Below are 14,561 nucleotides of genomic sequence, written 5' to 3' on the forward strand. Positions count from 1 at the left end.
GAAGTTCGCTTCACTTTCCCAAAGGTTTGCTCCAAGAGAAAACAACGAAAAATAAGGAAAAAATGAGCATTTCGTCATTGGTGGCGAAGCAAAATCGCTGCTTTCATTCCTTCCAATGTTTGTCTTCCTGCGGGCTCTGAACCTTCTGCACTCCGCTATTTTTATCACATGACCAGGAAGTGAAACAAGTTGAATGTGAAAGTTGGAACAACAAACTGGATCAAGCAATAGGCGGGGGTGGCGGGGGCGGGGGGAGGGGGGTGGGGGGTGGATATTGGAAAACAAACAGCCAAGCAACGAAAAGCGGGTCAGCTGTTATATAAGAACATAAGAAATAGGAGCAGGAGTCGGCCTTACGGCCCCTCGAACCTGCTCGGCCATTCAATAAGATCATGGCTGATCTTCGACCTCGAATCGATTTTCCCGCCCGATCCCCATATTCCTACACGACACTTCAAACAGAAGAATGTTTGTTTCATGAAGAGAAGAATTGTGTGTTCGGTTCTTCAGATTTAAAGATCTCGTGCCGCCTCCTTTGTCATTTCACGCTGTCGCCAATCGCCCCCTCTCCTGCCGATTAACATCTAAACTCACATCTGCTTTGCAATACGGCCGGCCAGAGGACCCCAAGTGCCCACATGAGAAGACGAAGAAGGAGATGCTTCAAGGAACAGACCAGCTGTGCCTTGAACTCGGGTAGAAATATTCAGAAGCAAAAGTTCAAACTGCTCCAGGTGAGGCTCAAACTCACAACCTCGACATTTCTCAAGCCTGATACTATCATAGAAGTACCGCGCGCTGACCGATTGCGCCACTGGAGCCACGTATGACAAGCAGTCTCATCAAACACTCTCATTTCCGGCCTGTGAGACTGTATGTTCTTTCCACCATGTTTCCAATTGAACAAATGCAGCCAACTGCAGTTCGACCATGGATGTTTTGGTGGTCGAATTCTTGCCTGCCACACAGGAAGCGAGCGTTCCATTACCGACCAGTGCAGGATCATTTTCATTCTGCATTCATGACATCGCTGAATTGGGATCAATTCATATCCAGCTTCAATCTGCACAACATCTTGAGACATTTTCTTTTCTCCACTGAACCTCGGATTCTGCACGCAAAGGGTGGAAGACGTTTTGAACGCTCTTCTGCTGACCGTAGTTGATGCAAGCTCAATTGTGAATGTTAAATCTGAGATTAATAGATTCCTGTGAACGAAGGGTATGAAGGGATATGGGGCAAACGCGGGAATATGGAGTTAAGTCGCAGGTTCACCATGATCTAATTGAATGGCGGAACAGGCTCGACTGGCTAAATGCCACTGCCACTTGCTGCTTCCTGATATGCGCCACCTTCTCCTGCAAGAAAACGGGATGTGTGTCTGTGTGATTTGCTTGTCATGCTTGGATAGCTGCCAGTGTGTATGACCTGTGATATGTGGGTGGGCGGCTCACAACAGTGGTCATGTGTAAGGGTGAAAGGAAGCCTCTGGTTAGAAGAGTTGAGTACCGATGGAAAGGGTTTGTTGATATGTGGGGGATGGGGGGTGTATTGCGTGGTGCAGTTGGTAGGCGAGGCCACTTGAGAGCTGACCTCACTCGCCTTAACGACTCATGTAATAGCATTGAACATCTTCCCGCACTGCATCCAAGTCCATTCTCCTGTGCGCCTGGCATCGACTTCCGCTCCGGCTGCCTCCCGCTGCCTTTGGATGTATGTCTGGAGGGCCTCTTTCCCACCCCCTCCATCACCCCTCACTCTGCGGTTATTGGATGTTCCTCCATCTATCCAAATCTTGCACCATGGTCTCTCAGCGTCAACAGAGACTCTTGGCGCATGCCCTCTCCAGGCCTGGTACCAACTCAGATTCATGACCAAACAATGCATTATATTGATGTTGCTGAAGGGATAAATGTTGATCTGGTCTCCGGGGAGAACGAATCACCTTTTAAGACGGAGACAAGGTGATTGTATCAGTTCGAGTTTTGACCTTTGTAATGTTTTTCTTTCTTTCTTTTTCTTTTTTTCAGATTCCAACTGATCAGAAAACTGACAACTGAACTCTCAAAGAGTTTTAGATAAATCTGTCACTCAAAATATAAAATGTTATAAATAAAGAAATAAACCGGATTGAGACGGTTCACTTCACTTCACTGAAACGTCTAATTCCGGTTAAACCGACGCGGCGGAGTCACAGCAGCTCATCGCTGATCTGCACCTCAACTCCATTTAGCGAAATAGAAACTGGAAATCTCATGTTTCGAGACGAGTTTACTAATTCCCTGAAAAATGATTATCACTAAAACAGCAAAACATTCCCTGCCCTTATTAAACACACAGCAAGGGGATGTGTCGAATATATGGCAAGAAACGCGCGATTTTATTATTACACGGATAGAATCCCGTGCTCAATATTAACATTAACACTGAGCGCCAGGTCTGGATCTGAACCGTTTACCCCATGGTGCGGGACCCCGTCCGCGTTTATATTTACCAAACACAGAACATCAGAATATAATAATCGCACCCAGCAGAATTGGGGATTGTTCGTATTTTACAGGACGAGATGAGACCACTCGGCCCGTCGGGCTTGGATATTAAATTCTGTTCACATTCTCCGCTCGGTGTTGTTCTCCGTGTACATTTTTAGTTAACCGATTTGTCTTGTTATTTTATTTCCCCTCTCTCTATTTTGCAGGCTGAGTGCGAAAGAGATTCCATTTGGAGGCTAAACATTTTGATCAAAGATTTGAACATTGTTTATTCTGATTGTAGGTTTCTCGGAGATCCAGCGGGAGTTCAGTTCTCAGTTTCCTGATTAGTCGGAAACAGGAGAGCCAACTTGCTCCAAGAAAGAAAACAATAAATGAACAACATCAACAAAGTGAAAGTCAGTGAAAGATCCAAGCAGAGTCTTAACCACCCCTGCCCCCGGTTTAAGATCTTTTGCTGAAACGTTGTAGCAGCGGCCGCGTAGCCTAATGGATAAGGCGTCTGACTTCGGTATTAATCGTCGATGTTATCAGAATATTGCAGGTTCGAGTCCTGCCGCGGTCGTTTTTACATTCCTTCCAACGTGCGCCGTTACTGTTTGACACCGGGCCGTTTCGAACAGTGACTGACCTCATTGAACGGAATCCATAAATTCCTTTGCTGACAGAAGTTGGCCCGACACATTCAACATTGTCGGTCTGGGTGCTCGGGCAGGACATAGTGCAAAAGTGACTTTGTTTCTATTGTTTGGATTCAGAAATGGTCGATTAATCCATTCTGCTCTGTCCGTGTGGGTCGGAATCCCATCCGTGTCGTTATTGTATTGAAATTTTGTTGCGGCCCTACGTAAGTTTTGTACAATTAAAATGGTCTTGAATGATATTACGATCAATTCGAAACCGGTGTTTTAAGTCTATGTCCATGGATTGTTTCTATTTTGTTTAAATGGAGAGGGACAATTGGAATTTTACACCTGCTGTAATGAGATAAAGGTCGAGTCGAGAGGACGGATCGGAGATAAACCTTTCGGTCCTTCCTTGCTGCCTTTGGGGTTTACAGCGAATGAAAGATTAACGGGAAAAGCAAATGAAAAGGGAGCTGGAACATAAAGGGTTAACTTTATCCATCAGGATGAAATCGAATTTCAAAACTTTTTAACAATCTTGAACCTGTCCAGTTATTAGATTTGCACCAAGTCTGTACATTTTTTCTGTTAAATTTAATTCCTCCGCCCGCTCTTCATGACGAAAAATTAAATTTGGAGGGAGGTCGGGTCCAGATTTGAGCCCACGATCTCTCTCATTGTTAAGAGTCTCCCGTTTTGAACTGGAATCCCACCCATGGCTCGGTTCCCAGTAACTGCTGCAGAGATTGAAGGACTTCGGTCCCTCCTGAATCTCCTGCATTTCACCATCTCCCGATTATTCGATCGCTATTTGGGAACATGGGAGAAAGTCTGGGTTTAAATCCCGAACATTTAAATCCCCAACAATTCTTCTGTTTAACCCATTCCACGGTGTCTTTAGTTAACAATAACGCCCGAGCGCAATTGGAATCCAGTCCGCAGTTTGTTTCCTTCTCTGTTCCTGTTCTCCCTCGGTGTCTCCAAAAGACCATTCACTGTTTGGATCAGGAGCCTGGGTTTAAATCAGCATTCTTGTAATTATCTGCTGCACCCTCTCTAAAGCCTTGATATCCTTCCTAGAGTGTGGTGCCAATAATTGAACACAATATTTCAGCTGAGGCCTAACCAGTGTTTTATAAAGGTTTAGCATAACTTCCTTTCTTTTGTACTCTATGGCTCTAAGCCAATGATCCCATATGCTGATTTAACAGCCTTCTCAACTTGTCCTGCCACATTCAAAGATTTATTTACATAGATCTCCATATCTCGATGTTCCTGCACCCGATTTAAAATTGTACCATTCGATTTATATTGTCTCTCCTCATTCTTCAGGCCAAAACTTATCACTTCACACTTCTTTGCGTTAAATTCCATCTGCCATGCGTCTGGCCATTTCATCACTCTGCCTATGTCGTCCTGAAGTCTGTTACTATCCTTTAAATTGTTTCTCACATTGCCGAGTTTCGTGTCATCTGCACACTTTGAAATTCTGCCCTGTCCATCCAAGCCCATGTTGTACACTATCTATTTCAAGCCGACGCGATCAGGCCTTCTTTACCAAAATCGTTTTCAATGCGTGACATTCATTATCAAGTAAGACTTTGCAGAATGTATGAGGTAAGAAACGACATTGCCGTCTGTATGTGCAACGTAATAAAGTGCTTCCTGATTTCACCGTGAAAATCCGAGCTCTGATTTTATGTCCCGCCCCATCCCCATCACCGGAGGAAATAACTTCTCTGTATCTATTCTTCCGAATCGTTTTATCGTCTGACCAAGGCTCCATGCAACTGAAGCATAACTTCCTCCTCTTTATATTCCAGTCCCCTTAAGATAAAGGTCAACATCCCTTTAACCTTTTTGATTACCTTTTTTTATTGTCCAATCGTTTTTAGTGATTTGTGTACATGGACACACAAATCCCTTTGCTCCTCCACTGTTCCTAATCTCTCGACATTTGGACCATTTTCCGATTGATTGGATCCAAAGTGAATTACCTCACACTTCCCCACATTGAACTCCATTTAACACAGTTTCGCGAGTCACTTAATCTGTCTCTGTCCCTTTGTAACTTCCTGATCCCACCCACACAGGTAACTGTGCCTCCGATCTTACTGTCATTTGCAAACTTGGATATACAACTCTCTATTCCTTCATCCAAGTCACTCAGAAATATTGGGAGCACATTCCCGAGTGTTCACTGAAATCAGGTACCTTAATATTTTGAGGAATCCTTGAAATCCCACGGTCTTTCCCCACAGGTTTCAGTGAGCGCTGCAGTAAATCTCGTCCTCGGGTCTTTATTGAAAACCGTCAGTTTTTGCTGTTCAATCAGAATTGTCTTTGCATCCCGTGCTGGCGAGTCAGGGATTAGTGTTCGAAGAATCAGGAATAGGATCTGGAACCAGATCTTGCCGACTGCGCCACTGGAGAAATATGAGTTCGATTTTTATGTTTGATCCGCTCGATCAGATTGAATTTGACCAAGAAACAGGAAGCGGTTTCGGTGAAACTGATCCGAGGGGGAAGCGCGAAGGTGGAAGCGATGAGCTGCTCAGTGATTGGATCCAGCCCGTGTGGCTCAGGATCCCGGTCTGGTCTCGGTCCCCGACACTGTTTTCTCCCTGATTGTTTTCCCTCTGCTTTCAGCAATTGCCTCAGGAACTATCTTTTATATCTGGATTCAGCACCAGGCAGAGAGATAGAAACAACTGTCTGGTGTTTATTGACCTGATCGGGAGGTTAAAATCACCGACGGCTGATTCACTGAGATCTCCAGGCCTGTGCTCTGCCGCCATTTGCTTTGGTTCCCTGTTCGACGCTTGTTCTCTCCGGGTGAAGAAGACAGATTTTCTCTTTCACCAGTTTTTTTACAATACTGGACCGGTCTCATTTTCTTTGTGGATAACTGGGATAAGTGGACAGAGCAGGGACAGAGAAAGGCTCTTGGAACCCGGAGCGGAACAAGGTCTCACTGTTATCGGACCAGAATTATTTCATTATCATTCTAATCCTGCAATTGCTGGGACCTCGAGCCACAATGATGAATTCACAGCGTGCGCCATTATCGATAGGTAAATGTAGCAGAAAGTGAGATACGGGAATTTGTGATTTGCCCATAATTTCTGGAACATTTCCGCCGCTCCTCCGAAAGGCTCGATTAAACGATAAAAGTTGTTTTCGTCGCTCAGCCCACTGTTGCCGTCAACGGCGATCGCCAATTCGCTGTATTTACACCATTAATCGTGCCGCAGCCAATTACGATTGGACAATGAAGGTAAATAAATTATGAGGCAGCAAGAAGTGACTGAGAAAAGTCACAGACTTCAGCCTCTCAGCTTCTCTCCTGCCATCTCACTCTCAGGCTCAGTCTTTTGTTCCTTTTCAGTCGAGTTTATTTCTGCTCCCTCCCATCTTCCTTCCTTCTATCCATCACTGCCATCTTTCTTGGAAAAAGACGTTCCTGCCGTCTGCAGCTATGAAAAAATCTGAGACGCCAATTGGTGATTTTTCACTTAAAATGGAAGCGTAGTGGGACTTAACTGGGATTCGATCTCCGGACTTCTCATTTATCAATCATTGAAAACCTCAAAGTGAAAATAAGACCCGAAGTTCACCGAAACGCTGGCAATTGACCATGCAGCCATGTAAAACTTCGCTGCCACCCACAGCCGATCAGCCATCCTTTCAGACGGTTCCTGTTCATTCAATCTCGCTTTCTATTCCGATGTACAGCATCATCGAGTTGTACACTAATTATTTCAAGTAAACAATATCAACGTCTTTTCACCAAATTTTGAATGTCCAACTTGTCTTATCCAGTAAGACTTTCTAAAATTTAAATGATCTGAAGCAAAATTGCCGTTTGTGTGAGAATAGAGTACACCGGGTAGACTAGCGCTAACTCACATTTCATAATGTAAAACAAACACACGTTAAACTATTGTGCAGCAGTTGTCGGAGGTCACCCACAGGAGGAGGTCAGGGCCGGGTGTATCACACACAGTACTCATCAACATTTCGTGGGAAGAGATCAGAAATGCAATAGGGTAAGACCAGATAGTGTGGAGAGAGTGTGGGAATAAATCAGGATGAATAGGACTAGATATAAGATGTACTGACAGGGGATAAGGAAGAGAAGGTCATGACTGATATCCATGGTTTCTCAGGCTGAGACCGTTGAACAAAAGATTGAGGTTATTACGCAGACGCACTGAAGGGGAAGGCTCAACAAAGTCGCTTGACAAAGGTATCAATACCATAACGTTGGGAAAGGTTGGCACGAATGTGAGCGCCGTGGCTCAGTGGTTAAACCACCTGTCTTGTAAACAGGAGATCCTGGGTTCAAATCCCAGCGGTGCTTTAAGCTCAGGTTGTTAGCTTCTTTGCTCCCATTTTCCACCCGTTGTGCTTCAGAGAGCAGCAAGAACAATCTTTCCTTCTCCTCATTGGCAGCCTCCAGAAGGCCTTGGTTTTTGCTTCCCAGCCTCTCTGTGTTGACTGCCGAGTTAATTTAGTTCCAGAGATTCCCATCCACGGGTTTACAATTGCAACGAATCATCTCCGTGAGGTTAAAGTGCCCCCTGCTCCTTTATATTTCGATTAAATAATATCAATCAATTGCGGAATAAAAATTCAGCTGTTCGCTGATATTCTGTATTTTCCCCAATCAAGTCGACAGGAGGGAACGAATCTTTGTCTGAGGACGTTGGACAAACTGATTCTAGGGTAGAGCTAAACATTCATGGTGGAGATTAAACACAGACCAACACCGCGGGACCGCTTCTGGTCAACGACTTTAATTCTTAAACCAGAGCTGTTTTAGCGAAGGGATTGAAGAGCTGGATTCTAAATCTAAGGGGATCCAGACGCGCCGGTTTAACCGGATTTACACGGTTCACTTCACTTCAACAGGAAAACATTCGACAATTTCAAAAGTTTCATCCCCTGATTCTCGTGACCGGACAGGAAGTGAAATTTCAAATTGGTTTTTCAGTTCCAGCAACAAGATTCTTCTCAATATAAGAAAAACGGAGTGTTTCAAACTGCAGGGAGTGAATTAACCGCAGATTCGGAGCCAGCGCTCTCCAGTATGTTCTTATCTACAACACTCTTAGAATTATGGAGTCATAGAATGGTTCCAGCACAGAAAGAGTACATTCGGCCCGTCGAGTCCGTGCCGGCTCTTTGCAAGAGCAATCCAGCTAATCCCATTCCCCCGCTCTCTACTCGAAGCTCTGCAATTTTTCTCCATTCAAGTACTGATCCAATTTGCTTTTGAAAGCCACGAGTGAATCTGCCTCCACCACCCCCACAGGCACTGCATTCCAGATCACAACCATCGCTGTGTCAAAAACTTTTTTCTCATGTCGCCTTTGGTTCATTTGCCCATGACCTTAAATCTATGCACTCTGGTACTTGACCCCTCCGCCAATGGGAACAGTTTATCTCTATCTACTCTGTCCATACCCTTCATGACGTTGAATACCTCGATCAAATCTCCTCCAAAATTTTGGCTCAATGGTGAACAACCCCAGCTTCTCCAGTCTATGCACGGAACTGAAGTCCCTCATCCCTGGAATCATTGCAGTAAATCTCTTCTGCAACTTCTGTAAGGCCTTCACATCCTTCCGAATGTGCGGTGCCCAGAACTAGAAACAATACTCTAGTTGTGGCTCAACCACTGCTTTATAAAGGTTCATCATAACCTCCTTGCTTTTGAACTCTATGCATCTATTCATGAAGCCCAGGTTCCCGTATGCTTTCTTAACCGCTTTCTCAACCTGCCCTACCATCTTCAATGATTTGTGTACATAGACCCGCAGATCTCCCTGTTCCTGCACCCCTATTAGAATTGTACCGTTTAGTTTATATAGCTTTTCCTCGTTCCATGACTCTTCCCTTCCGCCGATACTTCTCAGGACTTAAAACTCAGTTTAATGACACCGACTTATCATTTTCTAATTTATCCCGTTTCTCTCCTCCTCTGTCTGTATCGAACGTGGTTTCCTCACTTGTTGCGACCCCGCCCGCACTCCATCCGTCTCTGTGTTCAGACAAAGGAACTGGCTGAAGTGTCACATCATCCTGGGGGATTTCAGTGTGAGTGAGGCTTCCACGGACACTAGATCCCGTTCAAAGAGTTTCATCAAGAGGTGTTTCAATACGGTGAGGTCATCTTTACTGCCTGGAGATTATAATGTCCAGACGGGCAGTGAGACTGAATGGGGACTGAGTGCAGAGATTGGAATGGGAGGCCAGCAGATTCACTTTGATCTGGCCATGTTTTCATTTCTTCTCTATGAATCCCCTGAGCTGGAGATCAGCCTCCTCCTTGAGAGCGATTCGGCAATCCAGATCAGAGGGAATTAAGTATCAAGAAAGTCGAGTGGGACTGGAGCCCCATGTTTGACAAATTTATTGGAGTTGTTTGAGGATGTAGCCAGCAGGGTAGATCAAGGGGAACCAGTGGCTGTAGTTTACATGGATTTTCAAAAGGCATTCGATAAGTTCCAACATAAAAGGTTGTTCCATTTGGTAAGGGCGCATGGGGTTGGTGGTAATATATATTAGCATGGTTGAAGATTGGTTAACGGAGAGAAAGCAGAGAGCAAGGATAACGGGTCATTCTCAGGTTGGCAGTCTGTAATTAGTGAGGTGTCGCAAGGATCGGTGCTTGGGCCTAAGTTATTTACAATCTATATTAATGAATTAAATAAAGGGAACGAGTGTACTGTATCCACCTTTGCTGACGATACAAAGCTCGGCGGCAAAGCACGTTGTGAGGAGGAGACAAGGAATCTGCAAAGGGATATAAAAAGATTTACTGAGTGGGCAAGAAGGTGGCAGATAGAGTATAACGTGGAGAAATGTGAATTTATTCACTTTGGCAGTCAGAATAGAAGAACAGAATATTGTTTCAATGGTGAGAATCTATTAAACGTTGGACTTCAGAGAGACTTGGGTGACCTAGGTCAAAAAAATTATTACGTGGGCACAGCAAGCAATTAGGAAAGCAAATGGCATGTTGGCCTTTATTGCAAGGGGGTTGGAGGACAAGAGTAAGGAAGTCTTATTGCAGTTGTGAGGGCTTTGGTGAGACCTCTCCTGCAGTACTGCGAACAGTTTTGCTCTCCTTATCTAAGGAAGGATATACTTGCCTTGGAGACAGTTCAACGCAGGTTGACTAGATTAATTCCTGGGATGAGAGGTTTGTCCTATAAAGAGACGTTGAGTAGAATGGGCCTAAACTCTCTGAAGTTTAGAAAAATGAGAGGTGATCTCATTAAAACATAAAAGATTATGAGGGGGCGTGACAAGTTAGGTGCTGAGAGATTGTTTCTCCTAGTTAGATAGAAATGAACCAGTGGCATAGTCGCAGGACAAGTGGTCGGTCATTCAAGACTGTGATGAGGAGGAATTTGTTCACGCAGAGGGTTGTGAAATTTGGAATTCTTTACCCCAGATGGCTGTAGATGCTGATTTATTGAATATATTCAAGGCTGAGATAGAACGATTTTAGGACTCGAGGAGAATCAAGGGATATGGGGATCGGGCGGGAAAGTGAAGTTGAGTTGGAAGATCAGCCATTGTCTGATTGAATGACGGAGCAGGCTCGAGGGGCCGTATGACCGACTCCAGCTCCTGTTTCTTATGTTCTTAAAACAGGAAGCGTCGGGATGGCTGTTTGCCTTCCATGAAGGACATCGGTGAACAGCTTGGGTTTTTATTACAAGGTCCCACCCTTCAGTATCATTACTATGCAGCCGTTATCTAAAATACAACGCTAGTGGGATTTGAACCCACAACCTTTAAAACCGTTTCATTTACTCACAATGACGTATCCATTGCGTCACAGAGCTAAAAGCAGCAAGGTCAATTTTGCTGAGTGCTGAACCGACCGGGCAAGCCGTTCGGCAGATTTGCACTTCCCATAGATTTTCCGTGGGGTTTCACACGGCACGTTTTTATCAGCCAAACATCTGAACAGAGCTACAGAGCTACGACAGCAGACTGAGAGATGGGGGTTGAGGGATATTGTGAGAAGCTTGATAAGTGGGTTTGAGAGGCATGGAGAGAAGGACTTAGTTGGGTTTGATGGATATGGTGAAAACTGGGAAGCTGGGTTTAGATGGAGAGTAAAGCTCCCTCAACAATGTCCCGTCAAACACTCACAGGGCAGGTACAGCACGAGTTAGATTACAGAGTAAATCTCCCTCTTCACTGCCACATCAAACATTAACAGGGCATGTACAGTACGGGTTAAATACAAAGTAAAACTGCATCTAAACTGTCCCATCAAACACTCCAAGGGCAGTAGCACAGAGCGGCGGGGATATCACAGTATCATTGTCGGTGCAGCACAGGAGGAGGCCATTCAGCCCCTCGAGTCCGTTCAGCCATTCAATTAGATCTTGGCTGATCTGTACGTTCGGAACAAATGGAAGCGATTCATCTGGTCGAGCCTGTACCATCATTCAACTATAAGGAACCGATCCCACCATCAAACTCACCATGGACGACTCTTCAGAATCGGTTTTTTTCTTGGACACACAAATCTCCATCAAAGACGGGCATCTCAGCACCTCACTCTACCGCAAGCCCACGGACAACCACACGAAGCTCCACCGATCCAGCTTCCACCCAAAACTACGTCAAAGAGGCCATCCCCTATGCACAGGCACTGCGGATACACAGGGTCTGCTCAGACGAGGAGGAACGCGATGGACACCTACAGACGCTGAAAGACGCCCTCGTAAGAACGGGATATGACGCTAGACTTGTCGATCGACAGTTCCGACGGGCCACAGCGAAGAATCGCATAGACCTCCTCAGAAGACAAACACGGGACGCAACCAACAGAGTACCCTTCGTCGTCCAGTACTTCCCCGGAGCGGAGAAACTACGCCATGTTCTCCACAGCCTTCAACACGTCCTCGATGACGACGAACACGTCGCTAAGGCCATCCCCAAGCCTCCACTACTCGCCTTAAAACAGACACCCAACCTCAAACAGACCATCGTTCGCAGCAAATTACCTAGCTTTCTGGAGAACAGCGTCCAAGACACCACACAACCCTGCCACGGCAACCTCTGCAAAACATGCCAGATCATCGACACAGATACCACTATCACACGAGAGGACACCACCCACCAGGTACATGGTTCATCCTCCTGTGACTCGGCCAACGTTGGCTACCTCATACGTTGCAGCAAAGGATGCCCCAGAGCATGGTACATTGGCGAGACCATGCAGACACTGCGACAACGGATGAACGGACACCGCACAAAAATCGCCAGACAGGAGGGTTCCCACCAAGTCGGGGAAAACTTTAGTAGTCCAGGACATTCAGCCACCGATCTTCGGGTAAACATTCTCCAAGGCAGCCTTGGAGACACACGACAACGCAAAATCGTCGAGCAGAAATTGATAGCCAAGTTCCGCACCCATGAGGACGGCCTCAACCGGGATCTTGGGTTCATGTCACGCTACACGTAAAACCACCCGCGGGAAAAAAAAAAAGTTATCTGTTTTTAATACAACTGGCCATTCTCTCTCTCTATCTCTCTGCCTTTCGGGTCTCTTTCTCTCCTTGTCTGTGTAATTTGACCCTTGTGTATTCAGTATACTGGGACATACTGTTTTCCGTGGCTAACCTGTCTGAACACCAACGACACCTTTGAATCCCAGATTAATATAAGATATGCGATTTGAGAACCTCTCATTCACTCACTCACCTGACGAAGGAGATAATCTCCGAAAGCTTGTGATTTTCAAATAAAACTGTTGGACTATAACCTGGTGTTGTAAGATTCCTTACATTTGTCCACCCCAGTCCATCACCGGCATCTCCACATCATCATTCAACTAGTTCCTCGCTGATCTGTACCTCAGCTCCATTTACCCGTCTTTTCTCCACACCCTCTGATAACCTGAACCAACAAAAATCTCTCGATCTCAGTGCTGATATTTTCATTTCATGGAGTCACCACAGCCTTTTCGGGGAGAGAGTTCTCGATTTCACGGAAAAGCAGTGCCCGTGACAAAAGCTGGTCTCGGTCTGCAAACCGCCTCCTCAATGTACCCGGTTTACTGGACGGGCAGAGAAATTGAGGAGCAGCAGATCCTTACAATTCCTGCGCTCAACTCAAACACTAAACAGCAACTCCCCAATGTTAGAGAAAGAGATTTCATTCGACATTCTAAGTCCCTTGTATTTGAAATGTGCTGTTGAGAATACAGCACGTGCAGACAAAGGGACAGGCAGAAATGCAGATTTGGCAAATAACAATGCAAAATAGATCCTCACAAATTAAACACATCGTGAAATGAAATGGGGAAAATGATAAACAGTAACGATAATAATGAAAATAACGATAATAATCCTCATCATCATCATATTGGAATTAATCCAGAAGGAGAATTAATTGTGGGGAATTTCCGAGGAACGAGTTAAATCATAGGTCAGAGCGCAGTAGATCAGCATCACCTCAAGATTTCGGCCACCGAGATGCACCGGTCGCTTCCAAAAGCCGTTTTATTTCCTTCTTTCTGAATCCAAACAGTGGGAATTAAGTCACCGGTACAAAATGTCCTGCCCGTGCACCCAGATCGACAATGTTGAAATCGCACAGTCAGGAAGACAAGGAATCTGTGTATTTACATCAAGTCTGTTCTGGGACAGTTAGAAAAGGTCGGATGGAAAACAGATCCGGCCCATGTCGAACACGTTATCAACCAGTGTGCAAACCGACCACAGCAGGACTGGAACCTGCAATCTTGTGATGACATCACGATAAAGAGCGAAATCAGATGCCTTCTTTATAAGACCACGATCACCAAATGATCTAAAACCCGGAACAGTGTTCATTAAAGCCTTTACTTCTTTCTGTCTCTTGCTTTCACTTTGTTGATGTTGTTCATTTAATTGATTATCTCTTCTTTTACCAAGTTGGCCCTTCGGCTTCCGAAATCGAAATAAATCTTTCAGAAAACTGACAACTGAACTTCCGCTCGGTCTCCGAGAAATTTACAATCAAAATAAACTATGTTCAAATAATTGATCGAAATGATTAGCCGCCAAAACGAACCTCTTCCACACTCAGTCCGTAAAATAGAGAGAGGAAAAGACAAATTGGTGAACTGAAAATCTATACTGAGAGCAACACGGAGCAGAGAGAGCGAACATAATTTAGTGCGGGCCCCGACGGGCCGAATGGTCTCTTCCTGTTCTGTACAATACGAACATTCTCTAATTCCACTGGGCGTGATTACTATTTTCTGATTTTCATTTGGTATTAAATATGAACACAGTGTATTTGTGAGAGTGTGTGTGTGGTGGGGGTCCCGGAACCTCGGGGTAATGGGTTCGATTCAGATCTGGCGCTCAGTGTTAATATGTGTATTCTCACTGTTTCATAGTTAAATCGCGGGTTTCTTGCT

General features: G+C 45.1%; 3 non-coding genes across 3 annotated transcripts; 2 read left to right on the plus strand and 1 right to left on the minus strand.

Moving 5' to 3' along the window:
* Positions 1–726: 726 nt before the first annotated feature.
* On the minus strand, positions 727–821 carry trnar-ucu (transfer RNA arginine (anticodon UCU)). The gene is made up of 2 exons: positions 784–821; positions 727–762 (listed from the first exon to the last, which is right to left on the minus strand). It is a non-coding gene; the product is annotated as a tRNA-Arg (tRNA).
* A 2,146-nt stretch (positions 822–2,967) lies between these two features.
* On the plus strand, positions 2,968–3,057 carry trnar-ucg (transfer RNA arginine (anticodon UCG)). The gene is given in 2 exon segments: positions 2,968–3,004; positions 3,022–3,057. It is a non-coding gene; the product is annotated as a tRNA-Arg (tRNA).
* A 4,351-nt stretch (positions 3,058–7,408) lies between these two features.
* Positions 7,409–7,481, plus strand: trnat-ugu (transfer RNA threonine (anticodon UGU)). The gene has a single exon. It is a non-coding gene; the product is annotated as a tRNA-Thr (tRNA).
* The last annotated feature ends 7,080 nt before the right edge of the window (positions 7,482–14,561 follow it).

The sequence above is a fragment of the Heptranchias perlo genome, unplaced genomic scaffold (genome assembly GCF_035084215.1).
Source record: "Heptranchias perlo isolate sHepPer1 unplaced genomic scaffold, sHepPer1.hap1 HAP1_SCAFFOLD_54, whole genome shotgun sequence".
In the NCBI taxonomy this organism is placed as follows: Eukaryota; Metazoa; Chordata; class Chondrichthyes; order Hexanchiformes; family Hexanchidae; genus Heptranchias; species Heptranchias perlo.